The sequence below is a fragment of the Ursus americanus genome, unplaced genomic scaffold, assembly GCF_024610735.1.
Source record: "Ursus americanus isolate L20-20 unplaced genomic scaffold, mUrsAme1.1.p SCAF_65, whole genome shotgun sequence".
Lineage (NCBI taxonomy): Eukaryota > Metazoa > Chordata > Mammalia > Carnivora > Ursidae > Ursus > Ursus americanus.
The window spans coordinates 235,595-245,727 of record NW_028273647.1 but is presented as its reverse complement, the minus strand read 5'-3'; the positions used below and the strand labels follow the sequence as shown (position 1 = coordinate 245,727).

The 10,133-nt window shown below is 50.3% G+C and overlaps 1 protein-coding gene across 2 annotated transcripts in view; it reads left to right on the top strand.

Annotated features, from left to right (window-relative positions):
- The first annotated feature begins 1,631 nt into the window (after positions 1 to 1,631).
- LOC123779055 (ral guanine nucleotide dissociation stimulator-like) overlaps positions 1,632 to 10,133 on the top strand; it is a 97,324-nt gene continuing 88,822 nt past the window's right edge. For both annotated transcript variants that reach the window (XM_087860470.1, XM_087860471.1), the window contains exons 1-2: positions 1,632 to 1,815; positions 6,446 to 6,543. The gene's annotated coding sequence lies outside the window, so the exon portion shown is untranslated. The remainder of the gene's footprint in view (positions 1,816 to 6,445; positions 6,544 to 10,133) is intronic.

The following is a 10,133-nucleotide window of genomic DNA, read 5'->3' as shown; positions in this document are numbered from 1 at the left end:
GAAGCCAACAGATAGGAGTCCAAATCCTGGATTCATCCATCATTTGCTTCATCACCTTAGTCAAATTACTTGAGATCCTTTGGCCTCAGTGTCCCTGTTTCAGTGCTGGGGATCTAATGGAGTCTGAATCACGGGGTTGTTCTGAGAGTTAAGTGAAATGGGGTAGGGAAAGAAATGAGGATCTAGCTGTTAGTATTCCTGCAGTCATTTCCACCTAGAAAACTCCTACTCATACCTGAAGACCCAGCTCAAAGGTCTTCTCCTCAGTGAAGCCCCTGCTAACTTTCTCGCAGGGAGTGAGACGCTCCAGAGGGAGGAGAGTTCCAGGTGGAGCAAACTCTGGGGACCAAGGCCCTGGGGCTCACATTCAGAGACACACTTCCTTGGAAACTTGGATGGAGTCAAAAAAATTCTACAAATAACCGTAACACATTTCATTAAAGAACAACAAAAACATATATAGTAAAACTCTTGCTAAACAAAATTGTTTTATTTTACCTGCTTCTGTTACAACTAGAGTCAAATGATACCTTCTGAGGACAGAACGGTGGGTTACCTTTTTGGGCTTCAGGAGTTCACCTTTGAAAAGGAGTGTAGCCCTAACCTGCCTCCTGGCTTGTGGTGAGGATCAAAGTGACACCATAAAGATGAAAGTTGCCCTGCCTCTGGTTTCATTTCCTACCGCAAGGTTGTCTTTTTTTTTTTTAAAGAACACAAATCAGGTATTACTTCCTGCTTGAAACCCTCCCCAGGCTCCCTGCGGCCTAAAGAACAAAGGCCAGGCTCCTAAGGATGCCTGAAGAAGCCCCTGGACGAGTGCATTTTTGCCCCTTCCACTCGGTGTCCTGGGTCTGCTCAGCTGCCCTCGGCTGGTGACTCCCAGATCCCCGGGGTCCTCCTCTTCTGTCTCCAGCCCCGAGACCAGCGCGCAGGCCCCACATCTGTCTACCTCCAGCCGCCTCCCACAGCCTCTTTCAGGCCGTCTTCCAGGTTCCAATCTAAGTACAGCCCAGCTGATGCCACGGAACACACCCCTGAGCCTCACTCTCCTGTGTGCAGAGGGGCCCGGGACACCTAACTCCTCAGGGTGGGCAGGAAGTCTGGCGAAGACACGCGTGAGGACGCGGGCCAGGCCCCGGCCCACTGCGGGGCGCGACTGCGCGGGTTCCGGCCCTGGGGCTGGGCTGCAGGGCGGCGGGCTAGGGCGGCCCTGCAAAGGGGCCGCGTCCGGGCTGTGCGGGGCAGGGCAGCGGGTGGGAGGGCTTCCCCGAGATCGGTCCAACCCCGCCGGCCCAGAGTGCCGCTGGTGGGAGCCCCGGGACCTCAGTTCGGCGGGCCGCCCCTCCCGGCCCCCGCCGAGGCTTCCCCGGACTCGGCCACCACACGCGCGCTCAGTCCCTCGCAGTCCTGAATGCCCGGCGCGACTGTCCGGCGCGGTCTCGGGAGCGTAGCCCTGTGGCTTGCTGGGCATGCGCGGAGCGCCGGGCGCATGCCCGGTCCTGGGGAGGGGGGGAGGGCGGAAGCTCGGCGCGGGGACGCGGCCGGGCGCGCGCCATGGCGGTGAAGCCCGCCTCAGCCGGTCGCCGCGCATGCGCGACCTGCGCCGACGCAGCACGCCCTGAGGGCGCTATCCCGCCGCCGCCGCCGCCAGCCCGCCGCCGCCGCCGCCTCCGCCGCCAGTCCGCCGCCGCCGCCGCCGCCGCAGAGACCGCTGTGCGCCCGCGGCGTGAGGCGTGGGAGGGAGCACCGCCTGTCGGTTCGCGGCGCCGCCTCGGAGTGGTCTGCCCTCGCCTCCCGGCGCCCCGCGCGGTTCGAGTGAGTGCGGGCCTGGGGAGGGGGCCGGGACGCGGGCGGGCGGGCGGGCGGGCCGGCTCCTGGAGCTGGGGGTTGGCAGGGCCTAGCGGGGCCAACCAGCCGGTCCGCGCGGCGGATATGGCGGAGACGGGCCCCTCCCGCGCGGGGCTCGGGAGGCCGAGGATGTGGGGAGGCCGGAGAAGTGGGGAGGACGAGGGAGGGGCCCCGGGAGGACGGCGCTGTGGGGAGGACCGCGGCGCGGGCGGGTCGGGAGATGTGGGGCGGACTGGGGGGTCTCCGGGAGGACGGGGGGGACACGAGAGGCCAGGGAAGGGGGAGGAGGGGGCGGGTTCTGGGAGAACGGCGCTGGGTGGAGGACGGACTTGTGGGGAGGTCGGTGGGCTCTGGCAGGCCTGGGGACGAGGGGAGGCCGGGGGCTCGGGTAAACGGGGAGGTTTGGGGGACATGAGAAGGCCTGGGGGTGTTCGTGAAAGATGGGGAGGTTGGTGGATTCGGGGGTCTCGGAGAGACGGAGGGGCTCGAGGCCGGAGCGCACAGGGAGGCCGGGGGCTTGGGGAGGCCAGCAGGCTTCCTTGGGAGCCGTCCAATTGCCTCAAAAACAAAAGGGGGGAGAGAGGAAGGAGGAGGAAGAGGGAAATCCTTGGGGACCTGGAGGGGGGGCGGGGGAATAGCCCTGACCCTATATGGGGACTCACTGGCCCTCAGGGAAGGGCGGGCTTCGCACCCGGGTCCGCGCGGGCTCCTTCCCCGCAGCTGGCGCGCAACTTGCTGTGGCCCTGTGGTTTTCGGGGCGAAAGCCCTGGAGACCTCGTTGATTCATTGTGCCTCCAAGTTTACCTCTTCCCAACCCAGCCCCCAGCTCTGCTTCTGGCTTAGGTGGAAGAAGGACTTGCTGTTTCTTTCTCTCTCCTTTCCTTTCTTTTCTCAGGAGGAGGAGTGAGTGTGTGTGTGTGTGTGTGTGTGTGTGTGTTACTTGGTTTTATTTAATTGGAGGATTTAGCTTAATGCACTAAGGGTAAAAAGAAATTTTTTTTAAGTCATTTCAACAGTGTCTCATTCTTGCATAGTTAGCCTGCAGCTGGGTTTTTGGCAGTGAGACTAAGATAATAGTAATGTAGTAATTGTGGGAACTGGTTGAAATACATTCAAGCTGAAGGCGGTGTAAGGATTTGGGGATCTGTACTTAAGACGACCAACGCTGGGATTCTTAGGTAGAATGTTGGGATTTTCTCTTCTTCAAAAGGAGTAATTCTAAAGTACTAGAAAGCAGGTGTCCTGATACCCAAGCCGGCACTCTTTTCATATTACGCAATGCGTACAATGTCAAGCAAGTGTCATCAGGTCTTGGGTTCCATATCCATTAGTGATAGCCAGACTATTAAAGTTCTGTAAGCCCCTGGTGAACTTTTCATCTTTTGGGGAGAATGAGGATATAGGAGAAATATTTGTTTTCTCAGGTGTGAAAAAAAGTTGTAACTCTTTAAAGGCAAGCAAGGCCCATATGTCCTTGAATTTTAGTTCTCCGGAAGGATAGCAGGTATGTGTAGTAGATACTCAGTAACCAAATAAATGCAAAAAAATAAAAAAAAACCTTTGCTTTTGTGTATACCCTTGTAGCAGGCGTTGTACTGGACTCTGCAGGGTGATAACTGGATGAGAAATGATCCTCTCCAAAGGTCTTTGCAGCTGAGGGAGGGAGACAGAGAAGTCAGTCAGTGATGATGGTACAGTGGGTAAGTCCTGTGATAGAGGTGTGCCCAGGGCATTATGACGGGTACTCATCTTTCTTCAGTCCCCCACATTCTTAACCCTTTTTATACCTATTGTTATTTCCCCTCTACCCCAGACCTATTTTCCCCATACCTTCCAGTAGCCTCTTAGTAATTTTTCTTCATGGTCATACAGACTCATCTCTTCTTCACATTTGATTTCTGGCTTACAGTTTCCTGGAGATCTCCGTTCTCTTCTTTTCTGAGCTGCTTGCTCCTTCGGTCTTTTATTGTGTTGTCCCTGGATGTTCCTTTGTTCTCATCGTTTGGCTTTTGTCCACAGTTGGATTTTATGTTTGTGGCAACTCTTGTCTTTGTCTTTCTTCACTGATTTCTTCCTTTTGGTGGCGTTAATTACTTTAAAAAGATAGTACAGTGTTTTTGGACAAGTTGAAGACAGCCTTCAGCATGCCCTCCTCTTGAGCAACACTGCTCCGGCTTGGACTTGTTTCCCTCTCTCCTGGTGCACAGCCACCATTCTGGAATCTCCCTTCATCGTCGTCCTGGGGATTCCCTTATCCCTTCTAATGGAAGCTCATGCCTTGCTCATTTTTTGTTGATGCTCGTGTTTTGGTGGAAGACTTTCTCCAGGGGCTTTCTGACATAGGATGCTTAGGAGGCAAACCTTTTGGGACCATGCATGATTGAAACTTGATTGATGGTTTCGCTGGGTATAGAGTTCTGTATTGGAATTCATTTTTGTTCATAAATTCAAAGATTGCTCCATTGCCTTCTTGTTTTCATGTTACTGTTTTAGAATTCAGAAGCTATTCTCATTTTTCCTTCGTACTAAACTTTTACCCCCCTCCCATCTTTAGAAGCTTGTAGGAGTTTTACAATTTGTCCAAGTCTTTTGAAATATCGTGATGGTGTACCTTGTGTGGGTCGGTTTTCATCCACTGTGCTGCATATTCAGCGCGTCCCTTCATTCTGGTAACTGGGAGTTTTCAGTTCTGGGAATACTCTTTGGCATTACTGTGCTGAGGTTTTCTCTCTTGCTTTTCCTTATTTTGTTTTTCTGGAAGTCTTATTATCCGGAACTTGGCTGTCCTGGGCAAAGGTTGTAATTATCTTAATACCTTTTTCTTCTTCTTCTTCTTCCTTCCTTTGCTCCTCCTTTTCTGCCTTTTTTTTGGGGGGGGTCTTTTTATTCTCTGTTCAGAGAGGTGACTTCAGTTTGACTTAACCTTTTCTTTAGTTTATTATTTCTGATTTCAGAAAGGTTCTTTAGATTTCCAAGGGCTCTTTTTCTATTTTTCTAGGAGAACATCCTGTTTTTCTTTATTGATTGCAGTGTTGTCTTACCTCTATATTATTGATAGTTTGTATAGTCTCTGTTTCTTTTAGGTTGTTTCCTTCCTTTTCCTGTCTGACGTGGTGGGGCCCTTTGACTTTTACATCAGGGTATTCTGGGTGGGCCATGTGTTGAGGGTCCCCAGGGTTAGTATCTTTAGATCTGTCTTTTGGAGCTGATCAGATTCCCCAGAAATATTCTCCAGTCTCTTTCCGGCACAATTCTGACTTCAGAATCTGGAAGCCAGCGGTGTGCGTGTGTGGTCTGTTGTAGGAGAGCTGGAGAATTCACTGTTCACTGTATATACGGTCATTAAGTCCAGCTCTGTTCAGTGCAGCTGGGCAGGGTGACTTCAGTCCATAGACGCCTCTACTTTTCCGGGGAATGCCCCCTCCCATCTTCTTTCAGAGTGAGGGGGCGTCACGTTGTGCCTCGCGTTGAGGTTCTGGTTTCAGCTTCCATGGCCTTCCCCGGCTCCTCTGTATTTGAGGCTATGCCTTCTTTACTCCCGTTCTGTCTACACTGCTGCTGCCACTTCTGGTCTTTTAGGACACTGCTGTGCAAGTGGAAGTGGTTCCCGTGTGTTCCACTGCTGAATTAGGACCTGGCTTTCTTGGGCCTGCTGCCTCCTTTACTCTACTTCAGTCTGTTATAGTTTCTGTCTCCTCCAGGTTTCTTCTTTTTACTTTTTTGTTTGGGTCTCAATCTTCCATGTTAGAAGATTTCCTCAGTACTTCAAAAATCTTGGCTTTTTTCTCCTTTCAGTTCTCCCTGTGCTGTTTCAAACATTTTTTAAAAAGATTTTATTTATTTACTTATTTGAGGGAGTGAGTGTGTGCACAAGGGAGAGAGCAGAGAGCACAAACGGGGAGGGGCAGAGGGAGAGGGAGAAGCAGACTCCCTGTTGAGCAGGGAGCCTGACCTGGGGCTCCATCCCAGGACCCTGGGATCATGACCTGAGCTGAAGGCAGATGCTTAACAGACTGAGCCACCCTGGCACCCCTGTTTAGAACATTTTTAAAAAATATCTCTGTAGTATAGTTTTGATGAAAGGCAGTGGAACAGATGTCTATACTCTGTCATTGTATCGTGCACTTATTAGCCAACCACACCCTGTTAATTTATGATTTTTGATATGTTTGAATAGTTTCCAGTTGCTTCACATGTATTTCTTTTTTTTTTTTTTTTTTAAGATTTTATTTATTTATTTGACAGAGAGAGACAGCCAGTGAGAGAGGAAACACAGGCAGGGGGAGTGGGAGAGGAAAAAGCAGGCTCCCAGCATAGGAGCCTGATGTGGGGCTCGATCCCAGGACTCTGGGATCACGCCCTGAGCCGAGGGCACACGCTTAACGACTGAGCCACCCAGGTGCTCCTTCCTGTGTGTTTCTTAAGTAGAAATAGGTTTGAAGACAGGGACGTGGTGCCCTCTTCTCACCCCTCATCCCAGGCGTTGCCCAGTAGGCTTGCGTAGGAGGTGATGGAACTGGCTGAGGGGTGAGTTCAGTAGAGCTTCAAGAAGTGAAAGGAAGGGGGTTTTAATGCGCATGTTGTCTCTCCTTGTCAGGTTCTCTGAGGACTATGGAAAGAGGAAAGAGAAACCGGGAGCATTTCCTTTAAACCCACGTTTGATTTCTTCACAGAGTTACCGTGGCCTTCAGAACTGTGAGTATAATTCTCTTGCTACATTTGTGTTTTGGTTTTTCCTTTTGTTTTGATTTTTCTTTCATCTGTCTTAAGGTTTCTTTGACATATACTAGAAACAAATAAAAGCTAGTTGATTTTGCAGAGTAGGTGAGGGAAGAAATATTAGTTGTTTAGTGCCTTTTATGTGTGGAGAGAGGCAGGCAGGATGACAGTCCTGTCCCTGATAGTTGTGACAGTAGCAGCATGTGCCCTAGAAGAGTGGCCCAACAGGGTCAGCACTGGGCCATCCAGCTCCTAGGTGAGTCTCTGGCAGTAATCCCCTGAATGAGGCTACCCTTTGCCCCTGTTTCACATTTGCATAACTGAAACAGAGGTTAAAGGTTACTAAGTTAGTAAAAAGCAAAGCTGGGATTCAGACTCAGTCTGGCTTTGGAGCCTGTGCTTTTTACTTGTGTTTTATTCTTATGGGCTCTGGATTCAGATGTTGGCTTGGCTGCTTACTTACTAACTTCACTAACTACCGAAACCTAGTTTTCTCTCCATGCGAACTCTTCACTGACTACTTAAACCTAGCCCTTTCCTCTGACAAAGGGTGCTCTCCCAGGGTTGTGGTGAAGATGCCATAAGAAATGTGAAATGTGCTCAGCATTCACAAATGTTAGCAATTGCTATTTGGTGGCAGTTCCCCCACTTTAATGAGAGGAAAACTAAGCCCCAGAGATTGGGTTATTTGTGATTTGTTAATTTGTAACCTTGGCACTTGTGCTGCACTCCACAGTTGGGAGGTTATAGAATTGAGATTCTATTCCAGTTTGTCTTATTTCCAAAGACTGCTCTTTCTGGTAGGCCTAGTGGTAAATCGAGGACAGATCGTTGATAGAAGATTCATCAATCTGTCTTGTGGTATTAGCATTGGTAAGATTTTCGCAATACATTGCTTTGGTGTAAAAGCCCCATAAACTTAGACTTCATGGATTCAGAATTCAGAATCATTTATAATTACGTTGAATTTGACTTTGGCATTGTGTTTGTCTTAGGTGTCCAAGGGGCAGGACCCTGGATTGTTTTTCCATTTCCTTCTGGGGGTCAGTTCACTTTCCTCCTTTGTTCTCTTTTCTCCCCCAAACCCACTTTTGTTTCTGCCAGGATTAGGTATTAGGGAAGGGAAGGAAAATTGTGTCACGAAGTTTCAGTTTCCAAGTAAGGCCTGGAAGTCTTGCTCCTTTTCTCTGATTCCTTCTACCCTTTCTTGGCTATGAGAGGCACCTGTTCTGTGTGCTGTGCCAGGTGTGACTCTGCTGTCTTTTGGAGAAGGCCATGCCCAGCTGTTTACATCCCTTGTCTCCTCCCCAGCCTCCCTGCACATTTCGATGTTTCTTCCTGTAACAGTGGGCTATATTTATTGGGTACAAGTCTGTTTCCGCATCTTTAAGGGCAAAGATTTTGTTATTTCGTTTCTGCATGTTTTCTGCTTGACCCATGGGTAGTTTTCACTAAAGGCTGGATGAAGTAGTGTTTAATGCTTGCCACAAAATAAGTTCTCTTTTCTTAGTGGATCCAAACAAGAGGGAGAATATCAAGTATAACTTTTCATCAGCATTAGCTATTAAAAATCGTTCGTCATGTAGAGCCCAAGACAGTTTCATATTTAGCAGAAATTACACAAAATTTTTCTTCTTAATGTGATGTGCAGCGGAACGAAGGCCTGACAGGGAACTGAGAGCCCCGTTCTTGGCTCACTGGAACTTTGAGCACCGGGATATAATCTGCTGCTTCTAGTTTGGCGCTCCCCTCCCCTCCACCCCTGTTTGAAAATATGTAAACCCAGGAAAATAACCTTATAACCAGTGTTTCTATAATTGTTTCCCCCAATTCTGGACAACTGGTGAGGCCACACGAGTAAGCCTGGCTTTGTACAGCATCGACTTAATGGTGTTCCTGTGAGATCCGGGGCCCTTGATGTACCTGAGGGCCCTGGTCCACTTGAGCCCCTGCAGGATGGATCAGGTTCTTGGTTCTTGATTTGTTTTGGGGTGTTGCATTCTTAAGGCAGAACTTGGGATGGAGGTGTTTTACAATCAGAATTCTAGGAAAGCAAAGTAACGTTTTGGAGGAGTTGAATTGCTGGGATATGTATGGAGATTATTTTCAGGGTTAATGGGGTGTGGGGAGGCAGTAGACAGAAAGGAAGGTTGCCCGGAGACCCATCTGAAACCCCCCCATTTGATGAATAAAGATAGGTTATTTAGCGTCAGGGCAGCTAAGAACAATTGACATAGATTGAACTGTGAGGTTCTGGGGCTGTTTGTCGAAACAAAGAGTTGCTAGGGTAAGGCGGTGCTGGCTGTCGGCTCCGGAGGGCAGCTGTCCCTCCCTCAGTGTTGAGCCCTGAGATTCGGCTGAGGTTTGAAAGGCTAGTGTGTTGGGAATAGACACTGGTGGTGGGGGTTGGAGGGTGGGGGAGAGTAGAGGACAACCAGGAGGTTATCGGCACGCTGTTCAGGGAACCAGGTGAGCAGCAGCGGAGGCTGGGATTGGAGCAGGAAAACTGGAGGTGGTGAGAAGCAGTTGGGCCTTGGATGTATTTCAAAGGTAGAAGCAGTAGGATTTGCTGACAGATTGGATAAGGGGTGTGAGGACAAAGGGAGGAGTTGAGTTGACTAGAAGGCTCTTGGCCTGGGCAACTAGATGGGGGGAAGGCTGTGGGTGGAACTTGGTTTAGAGGGGCAGATGGGGAGCTCACTGTAGGCATTTTAAGTTTGTGATTCTGTTAGGGATCCAAGTAGAGATGTCATGTAGGCAGTTGTAAATAGGCATTTGGAGCTTGGAAGAGAAGTCTGAGCTGGAAGTGGCCATGAAAACGCAGTGACGGTCTCGGGTCACTCTGCCATCAAGTGCTCAAGGACGAACATGAGCAGTGTTTGGCACAGAGCAGGTGTGAAGAAGACCACAAGCACTGGCACCATGGGAAGAAGGGAAGAAGTGTCCAGGAGGAGGATGTGATCAACTCTCTGAAGTGTCAGGAAAGGTCATGATGAGGACTGAGGTTTGGCCTTCGGGTTTGGCGACTTGGAGGACACTCTGGCAAGTGCTCGGCGCAGTGTGGGGGCGTGGTCAGAATGAAAGCCCGCCTGGACGGTGGTGTGAAGGGGGAGAGGGTAGTGAGACAGATTGCATCTGGGTGACTTAGGTCCAGGGTGTACGGTCATCCTCACACTTACCATCTGGGTGCTGAGCAACGCAGCCGGGTCCCTGAGGTCCGTGGTGGTGTCTTCATGTCACGGGCGGGGAAAGGTCAGGTTCAGAGCTTACAGTAGCTTTCTCAAGAGTACGGAGCCGGCAGGCTGACGCCAGGTCTCAGGCCATGCACGCTGTCCTCAGCTGCCCTGCGTCCTGAGGGTGGAGAGACACTGTTGAAGGGGAAAGGGGGTAGCGTGGTTGTAAAATTGTAGGAAAACACTTATGTACTGCTGGAAGTGCTTCTGTTAGAGATTCTGTTTCTTTTTCTTACTTAGAAATTTCACTTCTATCAGAGGGTGGTACGTGCATGTGTTCAAAAGTAAAACAGTGTTGAATGGTTCATGCAGAACCCAGCGGGCTGCTGTCCT